The sequence below is a fragment of the Balaenoptera acutorostrata genome, chromosome 18 (genome assembly GCF_949987535.1).
Source record: "Balaenoptera acutorostrata chromosome 18, mBalAcu1.1, whole genome shotgun sequence".
Classification (NCBI taxonomy): Eukaryota; Metazoa; Chordata; class Mammalia; order Artiodactyla; family Balaenopteridae; genus Balaenoptera; species Balaenoptera acutorostrata.
The window spans coordinates 38,435,709-38,463,133 of record NC_080081.1 but is presented as its reverse complement, the minus strand read 5'-3'; the positions used below and the strand labels follow the sequence as shown (position 1 = coordinate 38,463,133).

Genomic DNA, 27,425 nt, shown 5'->3' with positions numbered 1-27,425 from the left:
AGGCTTATAGGTAAGTAACCTTCATTTTTTCCAAAGGCAATGCACATCATCTATTATACTGTCATGATTCCATAGCTGGAGGCTTAGAGAGCTCTTAACTTGTAAATAGATTTTGGATAATGGTTAACTCCAAATGACTTCATTCTTGAGGCAGATTACAAATAGCAATTTTTAAGGAAGGTTTGATGGCAAGACTAGCTAGTTGCCTTGTAATTTTCCACTGTTGTAACATTTTGACGCTTAGAAAAATGTTGAAGTATTGCTGTTTGACCCTTTTTCTTGTTGCCAGATTTCTGCTGGCACTGTTACAGTAGCAGCATCTTCTCAAATGTCTAAGGTTTACATGATCCACCTAAATGATTTTCAACATTAACTTTCAGAGACAATTTTAAAGCAGAGCATATATAACTAGTAAGGCATAAACTGGAGCCACTCCCTTAGGTAGTGATATTTTAACAGAAACCAAAGTCTTAATCCAAAGACACTCTAATTAGAACTTTAGGCATTGGCACACATTTGAATAGATGAGATTATTTGGGGGACATATTTCTCAAGGCAGAATTATTCTGTTCTTTTTTCCTATAAAGATAAATTGATAGGTTTACATCAATATTTCTGCAAGATATTATTTCTACATACATGTGTTAAAAAGTTTGGGAAACACAGCTTAATATATAGTATCTCATAGTATCCCCAATGTACATCCATATATTGAATTATCTAGAATTTACAAAATATATTTTTGTTTGACACAGCTTTCCCAACCAAGTATGACCATGAAATTTTTTCAATGTAAATTCGTGTAACATCCTATGATACACTATAAGAATACTGGTCTAGAAAAGAAGGACATTGACTTGTCTTTGATCATATTTAAGCCAACATATTTTTCTAAGGAATGAAGGCATGGTAAAATATATTAAGATTTTTTTAATCTAGAGTTAATTAACATTAGATATAAAATTATGTCATGTTGCCATATGTTAAATTATTTTAGGTGTTCACAATAGTCACTCCCATATTTATATCCTTTCCACAAGTATTTTTCAGTACATACAGCTCATGGATGCAACATATGATGATCACAGAACAATCTTTCTTCACCTGAAATATTACAGCGATGTGAGTCACGGGAGAGCAGAAAGCGGATTATAGATTCATAGTGCTCTCATATGCTCATAGGTGAGAAAGAACATTGCAGTTTCAGGGGAGTAAGGATGGCTCAGCACAGATGGAGGCTCCCATGTCTGCTGATCTAATGTGCAGCATAGAAGGGGGATGAAGATGCAAAGAGAGGCAGTGGTCGGAACATGAAATGCTTTGCCTGCAAAGCCAAAGTCTTGGAATATGACATATAATCTATGAAAAGAAGGCTTTTATGCAGGGGGAATAACTGGAAGAATAAAAATGTTCATGGACTGCATTTTTCTCCTGCAAATTACAAGGGCTTTCTTGATGTCTATGAATAATATATATATATTCTTATAAATTGGATGATCTATTTTCTTGAATGGAAGAATGTTACTGAGAAATTGACACTGCTCTTTAATAATGAAAGTTAATATTAATATCTAGAAATCTTTTGGAATGAACAACAGAAGCAGCCTATCATGCACTCCTCTCATTTGTGATTTGCTTTAGAATTTGCCTGGCATGTGAGATCTCATGGCATGCTCACTTTCAGAGAAAGCAATGAAAGTTCAGAAGCTTCAGGTTACTTTCTCAGTCTCACACTGAGGAAAAGCTGGAGATTCAGATTCCTTTCAATGAGGCATTTGTTGAGCACCTATCGAGTGTCAGGTACTGTGCTGGGCATACGGAGTAGAGCAATAAATAAAAGTCTTCCGTCAGTCTTTCCAATACCAGGCTTTTTTTTTTTTAAATGGAGGCTCTCCATCACCTTGGGCTAGTCCACCTGATGTATTGTTGCCACCTGTGATCTCTAGGGTATCCTTGCTATCACTGGATTTCTCTCCAAATCCTAGACCCAAGTCCCAGGGCGGGCACAACACTGCATCATTCACAGACAGAGCATTTCTACAGATTTCTTTTGCTAAACCACTTTTTCATTCTTGAGGTTGTGGTTACATGCTGGTTGTACCATACTCACTCTACTTCTAGTGTTTCTCCTTTGCAAAAATGGAATGCTGCACTTGAAATTAGATTGCAAAGCTAATTATATATATATGCTGGTGGTGGGCATTGAGTTGCTCATGCCTGTGCTGCTGGAGAGAAATCATCAGAACGATTTGTACCAGGAGTGTACTGCAACTTAGAAAGATGATTGAAGCTTATTTAGAACAAATAAGCCTTTCTACTTAGTGTAGAGAAAAAAAAAAAAAAATCTAAAGAGACAAGACTAAACACCAATTGGGAGATAATTTAGAAGGTCATTGCTGAAAGCAAAATAAGAAATGATGAGGGTCCAGCCAAAATAGAGGAAATAGAGAGGATTGAATAGGAAAATACTTAGAGAATAAAATCAAGTGTATTTAATGGATGACTAGGTATAAATGAAAACAGAAGTCTGACATAACTTCTATATTTATGAGTTGTACACTGTAATGTCCCTTTAAGAAAGGAAAAATGGGAAATGTGACCTACCCAGCTTTGAAAAATTGAGCCTATGTATGTCTAGTCACACATATAAATGTTGTTATTTCCTTGCTAACTTCTTCCCTTTCACACTCAGATTCCTAGGAAATTCCACTTATTTTTGTGGTTTAAACTAGTACTTATATACTCATAATGAATAACTATAAGATAAAATAAAATAATTAATATAATATAATATACTTATCCTGGCTCTTCCTCCTAAGCGTCCTACTTTTATATCCAGCTCCCTATTAGACCCCTCCAACTCTATTTCCCACTGGTGAATTCATTCAATATGTCCTAATCTATACTCATAGTCTTTCCATCCTAAATTGTCCTCCCTGCTCTATAGTATTCTTTCAGTTCTCTAAATTCATTTTCTTATCTATAAAAGAGAAATAATAATATCTACACTAGATTATTTCTATGAAGTTTAAATGAGACAAAAGTATTAGCATTATGCTCTCATACTAGTAAAAGCTCAACAATTGGAAGTTGTTGATGATTTGTTCATCCATTCAATCATTAATTCTTAAATATTTATTGAGTAGTTATTATGTGCACGTATTATTACAGGTACTAAAGATGGAGCAATAAACTAAACAAGGCCTCATATCTCCTATAGTTTCATTCCAACTGGGGGAAAGCCAATAATAAAAAATAAATATGCATTGAGGTTAATGATATAAGAGCTATAAAGATAAATAAGTCAAGCTCTGTGAATCCACATTGGTAGGGGTGCTCTTTCTGATAAAGAAATCACTGAAGGCCTTTTGGAAGTGGTGACATTTGATCAGACATGGTAAAGTGAGGAATGAATGGAAGGAAGAACTTTCAAGGCAAAGACTAAGGAACTGAAAAGACAGGACCATACTTGGTGTATTTAAGGATTAGCAAGAGGCCAATATGAGACCAGCTGGGACCTGGGACCCTATGCTGCAGTGCTTACACCTGGACAAACATCTCCTCCAGCAACAAAATACAAACTCTAAGGGACTAAAATTAACTATGTGCATGAGCAGATAGGACAAATTATGTACAACAAGATATAAAAAGACCAAAACCCACACAGCACCACCAAGGGGGTGGGCAGATCACCTAAGCTACCCCTCTGGCTGGACCCTACCCTCACCCCATATAAGGAATCAGCTTGCCTTGCCTCAGGGACAAGCAAAGAAACCTGCTACTTGTTTTTGCTCCCTCCTGCTGCAGCAGGGGCCTCAATAAAGCCTTGCCTGAATTTCTTGTCTGACCTCTTATCAATTTCTACTGATTAAGTAGGCCAAGAACCCTGGTTGGTAACAAATATGGCTGTTGTTGAGTGGGGAAATCCACAGGAAATAAGGTCAGAGAGAGAGAGAGAGAGAGAGAGAGAGAGAGAGAGAGTCACAGGCTAGATATTCTGGTGTTTACTGTACACCATGGATTGCCATTTGTTCTAGAAACACCAGAGGGAGATACAAAATAACTCTCTTTTAAAAATCTGTTATAAATATAACAAATAGAAACAATAACAACAAAATCTTATGTAAAGAAAATAATAATGAAAAATTATTTTAAATAACTCAGAGTGTATTATGATCAGCCTAAATTTAAATTTAGTCTGGTATTATTGTTTTGTAGATGTTCAGGTGTATAGCACTAAATCAGACTTTACTTTGTCCTCTGTATAGTTTGGCCCTTCATTTACATATTTCCCTTGAATACAGCTTACTTAATCCAGGAGTTTTTGTTTTTGGTTTCTTTTTTTTAACTATTTTTAACAAGTGGTAAAAATTGTACCTTTAGCTTATTCTAAGTTTTCCCTTTAAAATAAATTTAGCTTATTGTAAACATTGAAGTTGCAATCACTTTCTATTTTAAATATGCTCTACAAAATTTCACAACTATAGCATAAATGTTATACTAAAATTTTACATCTCAGCTTGAATCAAAGATTTTGCACTTCCATTTTTTATAAGGCATTTTTTTTCATAAGAAAATACATACTAGCTGACCCTCAATCCAACAAAAAGATATTTTCATAATTTGAATTTGTGTTTTGGGATGGTGATGATGGAAAATGTTTAATACTTACACAAAATACTTTCTCAGGATTATAAACACAGAAATGTCATATTTCTTTTAGTTGGCTACAACATAGCTACACTCAAGAACTTTTTAAGAATTGATGCAGTTTTATAAGAAAAATCATGTTTGTGTTTATTTCCCTCATAGTGGTATATACCCATCCTGAAAGCTTGAATTTATTAGTACTCAATAAAGGACTAGGTTTGTTGGACTGATCCCATAAGACACTTTACTGCAGAAGGAGAAACAAAGACCTCCGATAATAATTTATTTGGGGGTTGAATTTAATAATATGCCAGACAAGGAAGTGTCTTAAAGAAGAGTCTCCCCAGCTCTGAAGTATGAAAGTGTCATATAGAACAAGGTGGAAATACCTTCCAATTAGGATAAGATTTGAAAAGGCATTTACTGATTGCTTATAGAAGGGAACTGGAAATCTGTCTTGCTCATTATTGTTGCAGTGTCACATCATTGTTGCAGGCATGACACTAGGCTCATTTCTTTAAAAGGTCTGGAATGCTGAGACTTGGCTTAGGGTCATGAAAGGGTCAAGCCCACATATGCATGTGCAAGACTGAATAGAGATTTCCTTTATCATTACTTATACTCATTTAGTGCCTGCCTATAACCTAGAGGATAAAAACCCCAAGTATATATTTCAAGTTGTTATATGGTCCACTAACTGTTGGTCTATTCAGCGTAAAGCCTTTATACTTTTCTGTTTTTATTTCATGATTTGACTATCAGGAATTGGCTGCAATTAGCCCATATTTAGTATGCTGTTGACACTGAAATGTCTTTACACACACTGTTTCCTTTGCCTCTAATCACCATCTTAATAAATATTTATTAACAATGCATATTTAATAGGTATTTATTATACATTAATTATGTGCTAACAAATAAGATAGATAATGGTAAGCTAAATGTATCACAAGATTTATTAATTCAGTAAGTATTTCTATTTAATATATAATTTGTGCTAGGTATGGTTCTAAGAAATAAGGATACCATGGTAAGCTGAACATAAATTACCACCATCATGGTGTTGAAGGAAACCAGAATACGTCACCTCCAAATACGTCTCTCTGACATAAAAAATTATTTTGAACAGAAGGTATTTAAGAAGTAGCAAATGTAGAGAGAGCTTTCTCTCCTTCTTCTTTACTGCCTAAAGCCCCCAAATAAATTCTCCCTTTACTGCAGACAGACTCTTATCAGCCCAGAGATGGCACCAGAGAAATCTGTAAACAAACCTTACTCCTTTAGTTTCCTCCCGTATATTTTCTTCTTCACAGTTTGCCTTGGAAGCCTTAAACTGCTTTCCTTTGTCCTGATATTTCTCTACAAATGTATTTTTCTTTCTTGAAGTAAGCCAGAGTTCCAAACCACCACTTTGAGTTACTTTTCTTTGAGGTTTCTCCCATGTGATGTACACTGCATGTGTTAACAAGCTGTTCATTTTTCCCTGGTTAGTCTGTCTTTTTATTAAAAAGCCCCAACTGAAAACCTATGTTGGGTTAGAGGTGAATTTTTGCCTAACTTACAATGTTTACATTCAAGTGGAGGGTTCAGAAAATAAACAAGAAAATAAATGATGTAAGATTAGTATGATGAACATTATCAAAGCGAAAACTGCAATGGACAAAGTTAAACAGGCAAGGAAGACTTTTTCCAAGATTATTACAATTGGGAAGGGAGGCCAAAATTAATCAGAACTCAAATCTACTGAAACAAAGAGCAGGAGAATTTTTAAAGTTTGCAATAAACTAGTGGGAAGGTACTGGAAGATGTTTTGAGAGCAGGCTGATCAGAGGGATGTATAAAGTACATTGAGTTATTTCCTGAGTTTGCAGATAATTTTCTCTGTGATTAGACAATCTGTGTTTGCTAATTGGCTGCCATGGAAGTTAGTATCCTATTCTTTCCATAGAGACTGAGAAATAGGGGCATTATCTTTCTTGATGATTACATTTCAAAGGGATGTCTTCCAAGTCTATGAGAAAAAACATTCCTGGGTTGTAAACTGGCAAGAGGCTTTTTAGAAAGACTTACATTTATCTCAAAGGGGCAGAAGGAATAACTCACAATTACAGTTGACCATTGAACAACACAGGTTTGAACTGCATGAGTCCACTTAAACACAGATTTTTTTTCCATAGTGAATACTATAATACTATATGATCTGTTTTTGATTGAATCTAGGGATACAGAACCATGGCTATGGAGGAACCATGACTCTAGTTATATGTGAATTCTTCACTGTGCAGAGTGTTGGTACCCCTAACCCCTGCATTGTTCATGAGTCAACTCTATAACTTTTCTAAAGAAAATACTCTGAGAAAAGAGAGAGCAGGGACCTACAATGAGGAAGAAAACTATATAAAGTTTAGTCAAGCTGAGGGAAGTGTGAAGGCTACCTTGGTCAAGAGAAAGCAAGCAAGAGAGAATAATAATGGGAAACAGTTCATTTAGAAAGCATTTTAAGGAGATGGCAGAGGAGGTGATATGTCAGCGATGACAAAGAGGTGAGAAATCCTGGGAGCCAAAGTTTCTAGGCAGGGAGAAAAGAAAGGATGCTTTTTTTCTGTTGTTCCCCTTTTCACTTCCATTCTCAACATTGTCATAAAGCAGGAGGAAAGTTAAATAGTTTCTGTGGTCTTCTCTTTTATATCCTGGGTTAGAGGACAGCCTTAATCAGAAGTATTTGTCTTCTGGTCCCCAGCTCTTCAGCTGATATGGAAGATGGTTCCATAATGAAATGTATCAGAACACAAGGCTAATGGAGCCTATAGGTCCACATACATTTCTTATAGCAAAGAAATGTTCTCACATGTATTTCATTCACTGTGTTGCTTACACGAAGACACAATGTGAACTGCTATTTCTTTACCCACTATTATTGTTTAAGTACTGTTTAATCTACAGTCTCTTTAACTTATATTCAGTACAATTATTTGTATAAAAATGCTAGAATGGAATTCTACACTGCCATACATTTTTATTACTTTTATACATTTCTAATGACTGACAACTATATTTGTAATTGAAATTCTTTTTAGTTACCTCCTTATAGTAGGCTATGAACTCCAAATTAAAATGTGAGTCAGCCTGTCTGAACTTAAAATTTAAAATGAATTATAGAATTTTTGAGACAATACAGTATCATTGCTATTGTATTCATCCATCCCAAACAATGCTAACAAAGTGGAGATCTTCCAAGTGGAGGTCTTCCAGGTCCTTCTTTAATGAATAAATAAACTTCATTAACACTTTATTTGCACATTAATAAGAATGATGTACTTGAATATTCTCTCAGGTATATTAAATGTTTCCCATGCAATGTTATTTCCTTATTATTAAAATTGTTGGGCTTCCCTGGTGGCGCAGTGGTTGAGAATCTGCCTGCTAATGCAGGGGACACGGGTTCGAGCCCTGGTCTGGGAAGATCCCACATGCCACGGAGCGGCTGGGCCCGTGAGCCACAATTGCTGAGCCTGCGCGTCTGGAGCCTGTGCCCCGCGACGGGAGGGGCCGCGATAGAGAAAGGCCCGCGCACCGCGATGAAGAGCGGTCCCCGCACCGCGATGAAGAGTGGCCCCCGCTTGCCGCAACTGGAGAAAGCCCTCGCACGAACCGAAGACCCAACACAGCCAAAAATAAATAAATAAATAAATAAAAAATCAAGTAAAAACTTTAAAAAAAAAATTAAAAAAAAAAAAATTGTTTATTTTTATACAAAACTAAGGAGGAAAAGAGTAAACTCTAGTCACAGAAGTTCAATTCAGTAAAAGTCATTATTACTCCCCCTCCCTCATAAACACACACAATGAAGTGAACTTTCAGAAAATGGCTTACATCCTAGCTGGATTTATAAAGCTGAATGATCTATAAATAACTTAAATAAGAATCAAAATATTTCACGAGGAGTAACTGCACAAATTGAATTTATATGACAGTGTTTTAGAACTACTGCTCAGTTTGAGTAGTAATAATTTTAGGAAAAAATGTATATCTGCCTCATATTCATATATTATTTATTGTAGCAACTATACATATTCATATTTCAGTAAACATTTTAAATATAAACGAAGTCTTCATCATGGTGAAAACAGACAATATGAACAGCAACAAATAAGTCCTTAATTGTTCTAAAAGTACCTACTTTTTCAAAAAAGAAACTCGATTAGTGAAAATGTTATGGTAGAACATAAAAAAATTAATGAAACATTTCAGAATTGAGTAAATTGTTTGCTTTAAAACATTGCTACTAGTATGTGAATGGAAAAAAATCTGACATTACAAAACTCCTTGTTTAAAAAATATCTTTAATTATACTATAATTTAAGTACATAGGAATTATTTCCCATGTAATGGAATTTGCTCTTCACCAAAACAATGAAGAGCTATAAAACTGATTAACATTAGCTAACAAATTATTTTATTACTGAGAATGATTTTTACTTTTTAGTAATTTGTTAATTTTAGTTGACATTTTCCAAGTAACTGAATACATTAACAATTTATTAGAAACAATTGTGCTTATTTAAAATGTAATATATTCTCAAATTATAATGCAGCCATTGTGTTCTTTGTTATGTAAATATCGGTTGACCACTATGCAGAGTTTTCTTTACCTGAGGATTTGACTATTCCCACGTTGTCAAGGATAAAAATCCCCAATTGTTATGCATTATCACCAGTGTAGGGTACAAAATAAAGGCACTGTGTAGCAAGGAGGAAGTGGTCAACATCTCATTAGTCCACTGAACAAGATTTACACTGCAGCACATTTTCAAGCTTCAATCTATAAATTATGTAGAACCTTTACCCCCAACCCGGGGACATATTTGAGGCTGCTATTCAAAAGGTAGGCAAAAAAATCCTTTCATGTGCTGAATTTAAGTAAAGGCATGGGTTCTAAAAAAGCAAGTTTAACATAAACACTTTAAAGTTATGTAGATGGATAAATGTAATTTTTATAAAATAGTATTCTACAATGGTGGATATATAATATGTTTGTAAGTCTCTTTAAAATACATAATAAACTAAAGGGCAGATAATTATATGAGATTAGAACTTATTTCATAAAAAAAGAATTGATAATTATTTTTGGATAACTTGTATTTAGGCCTTAAGTGTTTGTGTGTTCTTCTGTACTCTGGATTTATTTTTCCCCCAGAGGTTTTAAAAATAGAAAAATAGCATAAAACCCATTCTATTAAAACACCAAAGGTATTTTAAAGAGGCAGAAAAATAGTTTTCTAGAGTAAGTTAGGGAACTTATTATGTATCTTTCACAATTCTGATAAACAGAGAAAGAATTAATAGACATCATTTGGAAAAAGAAGTTAGTGGGACCCGAATTTGACAGCTGATGCTGTTAAGGGAAGTGAAGATGGGCACATGATTTAAACATTCTGATGCTCAGTTTGCTCATCTAATAAAATGGGGGTAACCATTTCTAATAATAATTATGAAACAAAAACTTGTGTAAAACTCTTAACATATGTGCATTAGGGTCCCTCAAATAATATGCATCTCTAAATATATAGACTATTGTTGTTTTATTTTTATTCTTGGCCCTAACAAATGTCTTCATTATTACTATTTGTAATGACGCCATAGTGACTTATCAGTAATGTAATGTTTTAGAGCCTCTTATTCATTACATCATCACCCTATTCACAAACTTTCTCTTAATTTCTTTAATCAAGTGTTTAAGTGCTTCTACTATTTTTCCCCTAAAATCTATTTTTTCTTTCCTCTAGCTCTCTTCCCCAAACATACACCTCTGTCAAACTATATGACTTCATATTTCTTAGAAATTTCTTCCTCTGTGCCTTTATCCGCATCATTGTTTTCTCATTCTCAATTACCTTTCCCTCACTGCTGGTCTGGTCTACAGAAATTTCTCATTTTTTAAGAATCAGTCAAATCCTGTGTATAATTTTTACTGACTCTCGTCTTTCCCCTCCTTTGTGCTGTTTTTGTGTATAGTATTTATATAACATACATAATAAATTGCTTTATGTTACAATTGTATAAACTTTTCATTTACTTTCATGAATTATAAAATATTTGAAGGCCCCACTACTGTCTTATATATCCCTATAACTGTGACATCAAGTATATTATATATGTAGCTTTTTTCTTGAAGAGTAATACTGTGCATTGAGTTTACCTGAAATCATGTCTGCTCACAGAAATGAATCACTTCCCAAATGAAAATCAAACAATTTGATGTGCTTTTTTTTTGGCCATTAAACTTAACACTTAAATATGGAATATATACTGCACTGTGTGATAGTATTGCAGTCCCAGTTTTATGTAAATGGCTTCTGACAATTTAGAAAGCAGTGTGAGTGCAAGAGTGATAACCTTGAAACAGAATTTTTAAATTATTTTTTCATATTTACAAAAGGTTAAGATGTAACTTTGTTGAGAAACATATATATCTGGAATACCAAAACACACATTTATTGAAAGTATTCTACAAATGAAGGCACAGAACAATTTTACAAGGCTTTATTATGAGATAATTATAAGCTAACCTTGAGGTTAATGGAAAGTTTGCTTAAGAGTACTTTACAAAAAAAAAAAAAAAAGCCTGGTAATACTCAGTAAGCCAATGTCACTAAAAACTTTCAAGGAAAAGGGGTTATTTTATAATCAATATGTTGTTTAACCTGTAATTTGGATAAAAATCAGAAAGGAGCATGAAAATATATTCAGACTGACATCTTTTGCAGGAAAAATCTGGCAGCAGCATCCAGCACCAGCTGGAGTTTATGCAGGTTCCTCTTGGGCCAGAAGCCAGGAGAGGATTGCAGTAATCTAATCCTGAAATAGCAAAAGCGTGAAAGACTATTTCAAGGTCTAATTCAAATAGACATGATTACAACCTAATGGGGGTTCCTTTAGGAGAAAGGAAGATAGAATACCTTCCCTAGGAAATTAAATATTTTAAAACAAAATAAAACTAGAAAATATAGAAAGCAATAATAATCTTTTATGATTAGTCATTTCTACCAGCAATTAAAACATTTAGTTCAATAGAAGAGGAAAACTTCAAAAATTAACTACCATATGAAAGATAATTAATACAGAAAAGGAGCATATTGCAGCTTCAATTATTTCTGTAAATATTCTTCCACAGTCCATAGTGAATATATATCATACAATTATACTGTAGATAATCTGGCTGGCTAAATTATAGGAACCAGGAAAATATATACTGCTACTGACTTCTTTTTGCTATATGATTGGAATCTAACTCCACTAGAAATATTTTTAAATGTATAAAAATAATAAGCAATACATTAAAGTGATGAATTAACAGTTAATAATAAAATATTTGTAATAAAATGAAGAAATATTTTAAAAAGCCAATTGTATAACAGACTGAATAAAGAAGAAAAATAAAAGACAGAACTGTTTTGTGAATAAAAATAGTAAATTAATATTACATATATGTGATTATAAATTGCTCTGATTGAAGCAGTTATATATGTTATACACTATGGCTGCCATTAAATGTCAAGTTAAGCTCAAAGGGAATCAATCGACCTCAAAATAATAATTTTGTATTGTTATTAGCACTATTGGTACTTAAATATAAACAGGATTTTATATTCAAAACATTTTCAAATCTTGAATTGCTGTTCAGTTGAGACTATCAAATTATTTTAACTTCTCAATTCATTCAAACCAGTTCATTTGATCTCCCTTCCCCCCTCTCATCCTCAATCTCCCTCTGTCTCTTCCTCCCTCTCTCTCTCTCCACATGCAGACACACATAGGACACATATTATATAATCTGCTTATCATAACTGAAAACTATTTATTAACTTTGATATTTAAAATGCTAGGTTCACCTATAGCTCTATAAGTTCACATGAAGACTGAGCTGACAGATCTTTTGACCAATGGCTAGCATTCCAATCCTTAAATTACACTGCAGGCAGATGTGACCCTCTAGGTCACACTGAAGGAATAGAAATGGTCATGCCCAGATCTTTTATCGATCCTAATGGTAAAGATCTGCTGATATTCCACAGCATCCTAAATGAAGCATTTATAAATAATTACTTGATAAATTTATGGAATCTATCCATTCCTTGAGATTAAGCAGTCAAAATAAGAATTGTGGTCTTGATAAACTAAGAAGCAAGTTTGTTGTAAAATTTACCAAAATACCCACAATAAATTATGGTATAATATATCCAAATGTTTAAACCATTAAATTTAAAATATATATATATTCATCCATTCCTTCTTAATAAAGAAGAAATAGAGTCTATTCTATTCAACCATACCTAACAACAATTTCTATTCACTAAACAATCAATTTGGAAACAAGGATTATGAGACTATAAAAACAGATCAAAATCTTAATAGATGCTTGAAGCTTCCATTTAGTGAAAATTTGAGTCATTTTGAAAAGTTACAAAGGAACAGTTCTACATTTCCCTTTGTGAATTTTATGTAAGAGAGCTTGAAGACCAAAATATGGAATACTATTAAGGCCATACTGAGTTTGGCACTAAAATACAAAGAAAAAAGTGAGTGTAAAATAGCTCTTTCTAAAGAAGGTAGAGAAACAGAAGAGGAGGAAAAAAAAAAAAATGGAGGAGCTGAGTTCAAGCACATAAGCTTAGGAAAATCCAAGAGAAGTTTACAGAGTAAAGTGGTTAAAATGTTCCCCCTGGATTGTTGTAATGAAGTCATGAAAGTAAACTGTTTCTGGAGGGAAAAGCAGGTCTTTGATCTATACCTCACCTCAAAGCCTGAGGGATGTAGGTGGATTATATTTTGAAAGCAAGGTCAGAAGGCTGTAAGAAACAACCAAAAAATCTATAAGGAAATATTTGGTGTTGGCAAAGGAAAGAGGTCTTGTCTTATTTATTCATATTATCAAAGGAGTCAAGATTCCCTGACTCTCAGGACAGTCTCTGATACAGACAAACCAGGGTCCTCTCGTCTTATCTTTTATCGTTGATTTTTGAACCTAGATAAACACCTTCAGATTTATCATCAGAAAATCATTTTAAAAGAGTACAACCTTCCAGTTTGGGGAGTCTTGCTTTTGAAAAATCAAAAAGTAACAGAAGCACAATAAATTATTATCAATGATATAGCTTCCCTCAGCACCTAAGCTGTAGAACTGTCGATTGGTAGGAGTTCTATTGGGAACTATAAACCTCAGGGCTGCCATTAGTCCTCATGTCTACCCTTCAAGTCAGAGGAGAATATTTTTTTCTTTTTCTACCTTCCAAATATCATGTAAGTATGCAGTTTGGACAAAATTCAAACCAGATTTTTGCTGACAACATTGTCTGGAAACATGATTCTTGTTTGCCAGTATGTTTCATAATAGAAAAAAATCAAGAGGACATAGATGATCATTCTATCAAAATACAGTATCCAGAAATATTTAGCCATTAGTTAACAATCAGAAAACTAAAGTCAAAAAAAAAATTGAAAATGAAATGTAGATGCTGGATGTGAGGAGCAGAGAAAGATCCAGAACTTTTTTGTTTTTGGTCTAGCAGTACATATTGGCTGAAATCTGGAGTGGAAGAGAATAAGGAGGTGAAGATCAACAAAAATAGATTTACAAGTGCTACCAAAGTTATTGAGGGAATACTTAAGAACCTTTCAACTACTTACATATTTTCCTAGGACTGACCTTTACACTTTTCTCAGTGAATCAACCATGGAAGAGTGTAAGCATGTCCATTTGTAACTAGAGTGTGTAATCTGATATCTCTGATGAATAGTAGCCAGGTATATTTACTGAGGTTGAAAATAGCATATAATGAAAAATAGTAAATAGTAAAAAATAATAATTAATTAATTGTCATATGACTGTTATATGATTTATTAAGAATTAAATAGAAACACTGCTATTGAGAGCTGGAATTATCTTTAAAGATCAACTTTTCTAATCATCTTATTTTAAGTATAAAGAAACTGAGGCTCAGAAAGTTTAAGTGTCTTGATACCACACATCTAGTAAATAGATCTATGCATAATAACTTTTTCTTCTTATTCCTAATATTGTGCTTTCTTTGTGATACCATCTTTAGGTTATGTAGTAGACAACTCTTGTTTTTACCCATTCAGCCTCCATTTTGCTACTTCTAGAATTATTCCTGTCTTGGTTAGGGAACAATCATACCATTGTTGAATCATTGTTGAACCATTAAACAAGTTGCCAGATAATCCTTCTTTCCACATTACAAATTACATGTTTCCAAGTTACATGCTCCTGACAAAGCCAGGCCAAATAAATGCTCTATGCCTTAAATTTAATCAGTAGTAAAGTATATAGGACTGAATAAAATTAGCAGTCCATTTCTACAGTGGTGTCTTAAAGAAACCATGCATTAAATTCTCCTACATAGCTCATTTCCTGTTTAAGAATAGATATTTTTTCTTTAAATTCTGTGATATGATTCACATAACTTCAAAACATTCCTTCCTGCATCCAGTAGGCAATATAATTATTGTTATTTGCAATCATTCCTAATCATACAGAAATTGTTACCAGAGAATGAACACTCAGAACAGATGGTCAGGGAAATGTACATGATTTTGTAATGTGGGGTAGAGTAAAAGACAGTGAGATTCACTAAATATTAGTTCTGAGTTTACTTGAATCTTTCATAAATCTGGATATCACTATTATCCTTGAAACAGAGTCATGTATTATAGGAATCAGATGACAAAGTTTGATTTTGTAGTGAGATCCTTTATCAAAGCTTTGCCATTTCCTTCATTCTTGAGTACATAATAGAAAAAGATATACTCAGCTTCTAGAAAAATTCTAGCATAAAATTAGAGTAATTTTGGTTTTGAGGGCTAAATAGAAGACATTGAATCTCTAACTACCTACCATGTACATTCCTGCATAACTACTTGAAACATTCAGTAGTAAAGATTTTAAAAACTAGGTAAGGCTCCAACTATAATTGCTGTTCCAGATATGGGCTTTCCATAAATTGATAAGGCCTCTGGTTCTTGGTATATGGTTATCAGCTTGACAGATGCTTTTATCTGCAAGGGAAATAGATATACATATATGTATATATATACACACTATATTAATATAATGTGTATATGTATAATGCATACACACTATATTAGTAGAGATTGATTAAAGCTGCTGAGCCAGTTATATAGAAATAAGGGGTTTATTATAGATATTAAACCATATGCAATTGAGGGAGCTGGTGGAGAAGTCTAAAAGGCTGTTGCCTCTGCATACCGTGTTAGACTTTAAGCCACCATAATTAAGTGAGGCTGGTAGTCATGGTGTGTAATGGCAGAAAGCATGGAAAACTGAAACACAAAAGGAAAAACTGAAACTTATAACAATATGGAACCGTCAAGGACAAAATGGGATGATGAATGAAAAAGTGGAACTCATGTTTGCCTGGTGGGATTATGGAGCTGGCTCATTAGCCCATGAGAGGCTAAATGGTAAATGTTAAGAATTTGTTGAGACAGTTAACATAATATTGGTAGGTTGAAATAGGCCATGGTGAGAAAATTTTCACCATTAAATTGGCAAATTCTTCTAATTAGAGATTTTATTTTCTGGAAATCCAACTTCTAAACTTTACCACTACAACACTGCATCTACCTCCAACCACCTCCAACCCCAATGACGTCACTGACTGATGTCACACCCTCCACCACCGCGGAGCAGCATGACTGCTTAGCCCAGGACTCCGAAAAGCTGAAGGAGAAAGTCTATGGGAGCTGGAGCTGCAAGCTGGGTGATCCCACTCTCAAGGAGATGAGGCAACAACAACACGTGATCTGATGTAAGCTGAACACCTTGCCCTGAACTTCAGAGCATAAAAGCAGCTACAGCTTCACTTCTCCCTCCAAATGTTACTCAGTTTTTCCTCATTGTAAACCCTATTTCAGAAATATTCAGGGAAAAGAATTCTAGAAAATGTAGTTCCAACTAAGCTAAGTTGACAAAGCACAAAACCACTGCATAGCCAGACACCATTCATTTGCACTTGTCTGGGACAGGTATAGTTGTTTCCCATTTTGTTTCAGAGACATGTTAGCTCTCTGAATATGTACCATTCTGCAGAATTGCTAATCATCTACCATGCTGTTGATACTGTGTTGATAAAATCTGAAAAATGTATGGTATTTAGATTTCCAATTAGGGGTCTCAAAATAAGCCCTCTTGGTGTCCTGGATCACACGTACAAATAACACTGTGGCAGGTAAGTTTCATTCCCAATTCTTCATTTCTCCTTAGTACTACAATAAGCCACATGCTTGCAATGGTTTCACTGTGAGAGGAACACACTTCCATTTTCCCAAACCATAATTTTGGTGAGGCCATGTAACTTGCTTTAGCCAATGAAATGAACGCATCAGCATGAGATATGTATGGATGTTTGGATTTAGTACTTTTGTACTTCTGCTATTGCAAAGTGAAAGAAATACTCTAGACAGCCACTATCCATGATGTCTGAAGCCGAGGCCAGCTGAGCCTAGCAGAGGCCAGCTGAGTTCATGGAAATTTCAGCTAACCTGCAGACTTGTGACTTGAAGGAGAACCATTTTAGCTAAACTAGAGAGCTATGGAAAAGAAGATAAAAGAGGATAAATGCTTATTATTGAATATCAGTGAATTTTCTAGTAGTTAATAAGCATTATGGTGGCAAGAGCTAACTAACACAGCTACTTTATAAGGAGACTTTCTTTTGGTGCAGAAAACACATTTTAAATTAACTGAAAACAATGTGTGGCTTAAATAGATATTTTATAAAACTTGATTATAATATGTCGATTTGCACCTAGACAAAAACATTTCTATTTAAAATGTTAAGAGTGAGACTGGCTTTTAGTTTTGTATAAATTCGATGGTTTACTTGCTGAGTCAGTCCCAAAACTCAAATTCAGGACTACTGCCAATGGACTTCATAAATATAAATAATCAAATAGCCATCTTTCCAGGACAGTGTGAAAGAACAGAACATGCATGCTACTGATGGCAAAGATATAGCATCTGCAAACAGCCATTGTCAGATGTGTTCTTCCTGCCCCAACTGTATGAGAAAGGACACAACGTGGTACCTGACAACACATCATTGAGGCCTCTCTCAATATTCAGCAGGCACCTTCTGCCTTGAGTGACAAGAATCACCTCTTTCATTACTTTTTAGTATCACCCTTATCTTTTGACCTGAAATCAGTGGAAATTGCCTGATAAATAATTTTTCTCAAATCTCTTAAGGATCTGTATTACTTTCTTAGGGTTGCTGTAACAAATAACCACAAACTAAGTGGCTTGAAACAATAGGAATTTATTCTTACATAATTCTAGGGACTAAAGGTCTGAAATGAAGATTTTGCCAGGGCCATGATCTCTCTGAAGGCTCTAGGAAAAAATCATTCCTTTCCTCTTCCAGATTCTAGTGGCTTCCAGCAATCCTTGTCATTCTCTAGCTTGTGACTGCCTTCTAATCTCTGCCTCTGTCTTTGTATTGTTCTCTCCTCTTTATAGGACACTAATCACTGGATTTAAGGTCTACCCTAATCCAGTATGATCTCATTTTAAATAATTACATCTGAAAAGATCCTATTTCCAAATAAGGTTGAATTCTGAGGTTAAAGGTGGACATGAATTTTTGACCACTATTCAACAGACTATAGTTTGCCCTTGGGTCCCCTAAAATCCATACCCATCCGACATGCAAAATATTTACATTCATCTTGTCTCAACATCCCCCAAAGTCTTAACCTATTCCACCATTAACTGTAAATCCAAACTTTAATCTAAATATCATCAACTGAAAATATTCCAAATCTTGTCATCTATATCATATATGGATGAAACTCTGGACATCATCTATTCTGGAACAAAATATTTCTCCATCTGTGGACCTGTAAAATTAGAAAGCAAGTTATTTGCATTCAAAATGTAATGGTGGAACAGGCAGAGTGTTGGCATTCCCCATTCAGAAAGGAAGAAAATGGAAGAAAAAAATGGGATTACTGTTCCAAAGCAAGTTTACAGTCAAGCAAATCAAATTCCATTAGATTTTAAGGCTTTGGAATAATGTTTTCTGGTTTTATGCTCTGTCCTCTGGGACCTTGGCTGCAGTGGTGGCTCCACTCTGCAGACCAAACCACAGAAAACTTAATGTCTTAAATAATAATTTATTATTATCACTAAGGATTCTGAGGTAAACTTGGCACAGCTTGTGGTACTTGCTTGGATTTTTCATACTGTTACAAACAATCTGGGGCTAGAGTCCCCTTAATGTTGGGCAAGCCAGATGGTTTGTTGAAAAGACTGATAATTAATATTTACCATAGGATGGGACTCTTTACTAACTTATGAAATGGCCTCCCTGTGTGTCCAGGCTCTCAAAACATGGCATCTGTCTTCCAAGAACAAGAGTTCTAAGAACAAGAGTTTCAAAAAGTAGAAATCTACAGCTACTGGGCAAATCAAGGGCTACTTCCAGAACTACTATCATGCCACTTCTACCATGTTTGATTGGTCATAACAGTCACAAGCATGCTCAGTGTCAAGAGGTCTGAGAAACAAAAGCCATATCTTGATGGAGGAGTTTCAAAATCACATTGCAGAAGAGCATATGAGATGGGAACTACTGTTTCGACATCTTTTTAGAGATACTAGTTTATTAAATATATATATATATTTTGCATGTTATCTTGTTATACTATGTAATATGGGTATATTAGTAAGGATTTTCCAGAGAAACAGAATCAATAGTGTATATATATATATATATATATATATATATATATATGTATATATATATATATATATATATATATATATATATATATATATATATATGTGTATGTATATATACTCACAGAGAGAGAGAGAGAGAGAGAGAGAGAGAGAGGAATTGGCTCATGTGATAATGGAGCAAGTTGAGAAGTCCCACGATCTGTCATCTACAAGCCAGAGATTCAGAAAAGCTGATGGCATAATTCCCATCCCAGTCCAAAGGCCTGAGAATCAGTGGAGCCTATGCTGTAAGTCCTGTTCCAGGGGCAGGAGAAGATGGATGTCCCAGCTCAGCAGAAAGGCAGGAAGCAAAAGGGACAAACTCCTCCTTCCTCTCCCCTTTTTGTTCTATTCAGGCCTCAATGGATTGGATGATGCCCACCCACACTAGGGAGGATAATGTGCTTTACTGAGTCCACCAATTCATATGCTAATCTTATCTGGAAACACCCTCCCATACATACCCAGAAATAATGTTTAATCTGGACACTCCTTGGCCCAGTCAAGTTAACACATAAAATTAACCATCACAGTGGGTCACATTTTTCTCCAGCATCCAATGAAAAATTTTATTTCTTCCAATCTCCTGAAGGCCTTCAGATCTCTGCCCTCTGCACAATCCTAATACTAATGTCACATAATTATTTTTTAATAACAGTATCTCATTCCAGGAAGTAGTTTCTGTTCCAATTATCTATTTTTGCATGCCAAGCTACCTCAAAACTTAGTAGGTTAAAACAATCATTTATTATTAACCTTTGTATTTCTGTAGATTGTCTCAACCTAGCTAAGTGGTCTTTCTTAGCTCTCTCATCCATTAGTCAGGTGACAGGTAGGACTGGAGTTGCCAAATAGGGTCACTGACATGGCCTTTGATGCTGTTTGTCAATTGGAAATCTCAGCTGGAGCTTTCAACCAGAGTACCTATCCTCTTAATGTGGTTTGGGCTACAAACAGGATGGCATCTTTGTTCCAACTGGGAGCATCTCAAAAATCAGCATCCCAAAATATGTGAAGCTGCAAACTTGATTGAGGACTACCCCCAGAACTGGCAAGGTGACATTTTTCCTAATCTATGTGTTAAAGCAGTCTCAGGCCCTGCTGATATTCAAGCGGTTGGAGAAATAAATGCAAATTCTTGATGAAAGTGGTAATGCCACTTTGCAGAATAGCATATGGGAATGAACATATGGTTGTGGACATCTCTGGAAAATATGACTATGGAAGGGGTTTCTCTTGTAAGAGAGACTAAAAGGTAACTGCTCTGGTCTGATGTTTTGCCTCTTCAAAATTCATACATTGAAATCCAGTCCACCAAAAGTCATGGTATTGGGACATGGGACTTTTAGGAGGTGCTTAAGTCATGAGGCTGGAACTCTCATGAATGGGATTAGTGTCTTGTAGAAAGGCTCCACAGAACTCCCCAGCCCCTCTGACCATGTGAGGATACAATGAGAAGTCTGTGACGCAGAAGAGAACCCTCACTCAACCCTGCTGGCATCCTGACCTCTCTCTTCCAGGCTCCAGAACTGTGAGAAATATGTTTCTGATGTTTATAAGCTACCTAGTCTCAGGTGTTTTCCCATAGTAGCCTGAATGGACTAAAACAGAAACCATCTAAATACATTTTCATTTCACTTTAGGCACAGAGCTAGAAGACATTTGTAGGTTCTTTAACTTTTAGGAATGGCCATATCACTGACATCTTAGAATGAACTTAGAAATATGTGTACCACCTCCATACCTGAGCCATGATTCTCCCCATTGTGTTATTTCTGACATATTTTTCTGTTCTTAGTTGGCTAGGACAGTGATACTCAAGGGCAATCTGGGAAACAACATGTTGAAGATGGCAGAATCTCTGTAACCCTGTGTCCCAAAGTGACTGTGTGGATTAGACAGAGCCATCGCTGACACAAGCCACTTACCTTGATTCTTCTATGTGTAATGTGTAATGAGTGTAGAATTCTAATATGACAACTTCCACCCCATGACCATCACCCTAATTCCCTCCTGTTGAATGTGGACAGAATCTATAAATATGATGAGATATTTCTTCCACGCTTTTATTACTGTTATATTCTATAGCAAATGAGATTTTGCAGATATAATTTTCAAAATCATTTGACTTTCATATTGGGAAATTATTTTAGGTAAGCTGGACCTAAGGGGCTCTTTCTGGTGAAAAATATTCAAAGACAGAAATGTGAAGCATAAGAGGGATTTGATGTGATGGAGATTCTACATTGTTGGCTGTGGCAAGGAATGTAGATGACATTTAGGGCCTAAGAGTGACTTCTGGATGACAATCAGCCAAGAAATGAGGATTCCAGTCTACAGTCACAAGGAACTGAATTTGTCCAACAACCTGAATGACCTTGGATATGTACCCCAAGCTCCAGATGACCACACAGACTGCCAAAACCTTGATTTCAGCCTGGCACGGCCCTAAGCAAAAATCCCAACCACATAGAACCTCCACTTCTGATGTACAGAATAATGGGGGTGTGTTGTTTTTAAATTTGCTATATTTTCCCTTTATTGTACAGGTAAACCAAGTGTAATTTTTAAAATTTAATAAACTTTTTATATTTTAGAAAAGTTTTAGGTTGACAAAAACATTGTGTAAAATGTACAGAAAGTTCTTTCTCTGTGCACAGTTTCTCCTATTAACATATTGTATTATTGTGGTACATTTGTTATAACTGATGAACCAATATTGATACACTATTATTAACCAAAGCCCATAGCTTAATTAGGATTTACTCTTTGTGTTGTGTAGTTCTATAGGTTTTGACAAGTGCATAAAGTCATGTAACAGCCATTACAGTACTGTAGTATACAGAATAATTTCACCAATCTAAAAATTCTTTGTTCTACCACCTTTCTCTCCTAAACCCCTAGCAACCAGTGATCACTTTACTGTCTCTATAGCTTGTCTTTTCAGAACATCATTTAGTTGGAATCATACAGCATATAGCTTTTTCAATTAACAATATGAATTTGTTTCATCTATGTCTTTTGTGATTTGATAATTTCTTTTTATCACTGAATAATATTCCATTTTATGTATTTACCAAAGTTTATCTATTCAACTATTGAAGAATATCTTGGTTGCCTCCAATTTTTGAGTAAAGTTGTCATAAACATTTATGTGCAGGTTTCTTTTGTAGACATAAGTTTGCAACTCATTTGGACAGATATGTAAGAATATGATTGTTGGATCAGATTCTAAGACTATGTTTAACTATGTGAGAAACTGTCAAATGGTGCTCTGAAGTGGCTGTACAATTTTGCATTCCCACCAACAATGAATGAGTGTTCTTATTGCTCCACATCTTGACCACCATTGGGTGCTGTCTGTGTGGTACAGTTTAGCCAGATATGTAGTACTATCTTGTTTTCATTTGCAATTCCCTAATGACTTATGATGTTGAGCATCTTTTCATTTGCTTATTTGATGACTGTATATCTTCTTTGGTGAGATGTCTGTACAGATCTTTAGTCTTTTGGGTTTCTTTTTTTTATTTTTGTTCTTTTTTTATTGTTGAGTTTAAAGAATATTTTGTATATTTGGATATAAGTCCTTTATGAGATGTATGTTTTGCATATATTTTTCTTCCAGGCTATGACTTCTCTTTTCATCATCTTAACACTAACTTTCACAGAGCAAGACTGTTTAATTTTAATGAAGTTCAACTTATATTTTTTTTCATGGATTGTGCCTTTGGTGTAGTATCTAAAAATTTATCACCAAATTTGAGGTCACCTACATTTTTTCCATTTTTATCTTCCAGATATTTTTATAATTTTATATTTTACCTTTAAATCTATATTCCATTTTGTGTTAATTTTTATGAATGTTGTAAGGTCTAGAGAGTTGTATGTAGATTTATTTTATTGTATGTAGATGTCCATTTTGTTCTAGAAGCATTAATTGAAAAAAAAAAATCTTTTCTGCATTGAATTATTTGCCTTTACATTTTGTCAAAGATGAGTTGACTATGTTTGTCTGTGTCTACTTCTGGGTTCTCTATTCTATTCTTTTCATGGTTTTGGCTATTCTTTCCCTAATACCATAATTTCTTATTTGCTGTACACTTATAGAAGTACTTGAAGTCAGGTAGTGTCAGTCTTCTGACTTTGTTTTTCTTCTCCGGGTATTGTTTTAAGCATTCAAATTTGTGGTAATTTCTAACTAATCATTGGAACTGCTACATAAGGTTAGAAATGAGTAAACATTGTTATCTTTACAACACAGTTTGTGTGTGTATGTGTTATTTCAATACAATCTATCCTAAATACACCACTTATTATTATCCAGAAAAGTTTGGTAATTTTGGAATCTTTTTGTTCCATGAATGTCTTGTAGAAATCTCTGCTTGAAACTTTCTAGCTTTAAGTGTTATTTATGGAAAGGTTGATTACTGATTTGAATTTTCTAAACTTTATAGGAGTATTCATTCTTATGTATTTATGAGTCAGTAATGCAAATTTTGGTTTTCTAGGTATTTTTCCATTTAATTCAAATATTTGGGCATAAAATTTTGTTTAATGTTCCTAATTGATTTTTTGTGTCTTCACCATCTGTTGTGATATCCCTCTCTTGTTGCTAATATTGTTAATTTGTACATTCACTGTCAGTTTCATGCTTATGAAAAAAATTTAATATTACTACATCTTAACAAAGACTTTTTTGAGCAAGATGCTGGCTTAATTAAATTTGGTCTTTCTATATTTTCCAATATTTGATCAATTTTTGTAAATATTTTATGTATGCATAAAAGGAATGACTATTTTATTATAATTGAGTGCATTTTTCCATATATGTATATTAGGTCAATTTTTAATTTGTGTTGTGCAATTCTGTTATATTCTAATTATTTTTGTCTTCTATAAATTACCAGAAAAGATGAATTAAAATCCCAATATGATTGGGGATTTGTCTCTTACTCTTTACAGTTTTCTCTCTCCTTCTCCTTGTGCACCTCCCTCTCTCTATTTCTTTCTCATTCTCTCTCTCTCTATATATATATATTTATATAATATATTATATATATAATAGAAAATAGAAATAGTCATAGAAAATATTTTTGCTTGTTGTAAGTTTTCTAAGGCATCAGTTGTTTCCTTTCAGCATTATTAAAAGTATCATGCCTCTGTCTACTGACTTGCATTGTGATCTTCTACTTAACTCCATGTCCTTTGACTTCTTTTCCATCTATTTATCTTTCTTGTTACTACATCCTGGATAATTTTTTTGAGCTGTTTTCCAGTTCACTAATTTGTTGCTAACCTATGTCAACTGGGTTGTTAAACCTGTCCTGCAAGTGTTTAATTTTGATAATTATTATTTTTTCCAGCTTTAGAACACTTGAAGATGTATTTTTCATTCTTTAGCCTTCAAATTACATTGATTATTATTTTTTAAAGATTTATTCTTTAATTTTCTAAATGTCACTGGACTCAGTCCATATTTTTAACTTGATTTTATTTTTTCAAACATAGTAATATTTTTAATGTTTGTGTCCAATAATTCAAGTCTCCTCCTACACTTGTATTAATCTATTAGTGCAATACACTATGTAACTCTTTCTGCTCTCTCTTCCCTCTAATACTTCTCTCTCATTATGTTTCATTTTCTTCTGTGTTAGGATATTTTTTACTATCTTTCACATGTTTTTTTTTCTTTTGACCACCATCCTTCAATTTCCCCTCTCCCGCCCTCTGTCTCTGGTAACCATAAGTCTGATCTCTTTTTCTATGTGTCTCTTGTTTTTTGTTTGTTTGTTTGTCTCTTTGTTTTTTTAGATTTCACTTAAAAGTGAGATCACACAGTATTTGTCTTTCTCTGTCTGGGTTATTTCACTTAGCATAATACCTTCAAGATCCAACCATGTTGTTGCAAATGGTAGGATTTCCTCATTTTTTTATGGCTGAATAATATTCTATTGTGTGTGCATATATACATACACAAATATATATCACATATTCTTTACACATTCACCCATCAATGAACACTTAAGCTTTTTCCATGGCTTGGCTATTGTAAATCATGCTGCTATGAACAGTAGGGTGCCAATACGTTTTTGAATAATGTTTTTGTTTCTTTTGGATATATTGCCAGAAGTAGAATTGCTGGATCATAAGGTAATTATATTTTAAAATTTTTGAGGACTGTCCATACTGTTTTCCATAGTGGCTGCACCAATTTACAATCCTACCAACAAGGGTTTCCTTTTCTCCACATCCATGCTAGAATTAGTTATCTCTTGTCTTTTTAATGATGACCATTCTAACAAGCATGAGATGATACTTCACTGTGGTCTTAATTTGCATTTCCCTTATGACTAGTGATGTTGAGCATCTTTTCATGTACCATTTGGCCTTTTTTATATATCTTCTTTGTAGCAATATCTCATTAGCCTTTTTCACTCATTTTAAAACTGGGTTATTTTGTTTTTGTTTTTTTGTTTTGTTTTTAATTTTTTGGCTATTCAGTTGTATGAGTTCTTCGTATCTTCTAGATATTAACCTCTTGTCAGATACATGACTTGTAAATAATTTTCCCATTCTGTAAGTTGTCTTTTCACTTTGTTGATGGTTACTTTTATTGTGCAGAAGCTTCTTAGTTTGATGTTATATATATTATAATTTTTGAAGTATTATTTATGAGATATCTTTGAAGGCTGGGATAAAGATATTATCTTCAAGAGAGTATTTGGGTATGCTTCTTGTAGACTCAAATCAATACATATTTAGTTTATAATTTATAGCTTGAAATTTATGGGACCCTGGGGATGAAAGCTTGGGCTGTAAATCAGTGTGCATGCCAAAGGTATTTGCTGCTTCTCAGAAACAGTTTTTCTTCTTCCTGCCCTATTCGTCAACAAAGAATCTAAATGTCAAATTATTTACTACTGCTTCAATTGTCTCAAGAGAATGTATCTCTTGAGGTATTCAAACTTAATACCGGAAAGATCTCCTTTAAGCTGCTCAATTTGGTAGTATCTGGACTATTTCTGAAGTCCTTATTCTACTAGGTCATCAAAATTATAGTAAATTTCTTTAATATTGACAAATGCTGTCAGGAAAGATGTGGTATTTTGTCTTTCCTTCCTCTCTGTAATCTAGCTTTCTCTTAATTTTAACCTTTATGTTTATAAAACTCCTATGTTTTAAGAAGACTTTTAAATTGTTCATCCACATTTTTAGTTGTTTTCAGTAGGAGACAGGACTAAATATTCCAGTACACTGTATTCCTGAAATAAAATAATGTGTACCTTAAATAAAAATCTTGTCACATTTATCTGGAGCAAGAGCTGAAGAGAGGTCAATATGTAAACTAATTCGTGGGTGGTGGCTAATTAACCAGCCAGATGTTAAGTAACCTGTCTGTAGCAAAAATATATGGTTAATGTCAATGATGTTTTGGAAGGAAGAGAAAAAATAGACCTCTTTAATTAAACAGAAATTAAGTCTATTCGTTGACTGTGCATGTTTATCAAGAGATTCAAATTACAGAATATGTTCTTAAAAATCTGCTAGAGAAGGTGACCATTCTTAGATTAATGATCTTGTGAGCAGAATGAGAATCGTGATCAAAATTTTGACTACAAATGGGCTCAACAATATGGGCTGACAGAGACCTTCAAGATGGTGAAAGAATAAGATGTGGAGATCACCGTCCTCCCCACAAATACATCAGAAATACATCTATATGTGGAACAACTCCTACAGAACACATACTGAACCCTGGCAGAAGACCTCAGACTTCCCAAAAGGCAAGAAACTCCCCACGTACCTGGGTAGGGCAAAAGAAAAAAGAAAAAACAGAGACAAAAGAATAGGGATGGGACCTGCACCACTGGGAAGGAGCCGTGAAGGAGGAAAAGTTTCCATATGCTAGGAAGCCCCTTTACTGACGGAGATGGGGGGTGGCAGGGGTGGAAGC

The 27,425-nt window shown here is 34.3% G+C and overlaps 1 pseudogene; it reads left to right on the top strand.

The window, feature by feature from the left end:
• Positions 1-16,336: 16,336 nt before the first annotated feature.
• Positions 16,337-27,425, top strand: part of LOC103012907 (uncharacterized) — a 31,084-nt pseudogene continuing 19,995 nt past the window's right edge.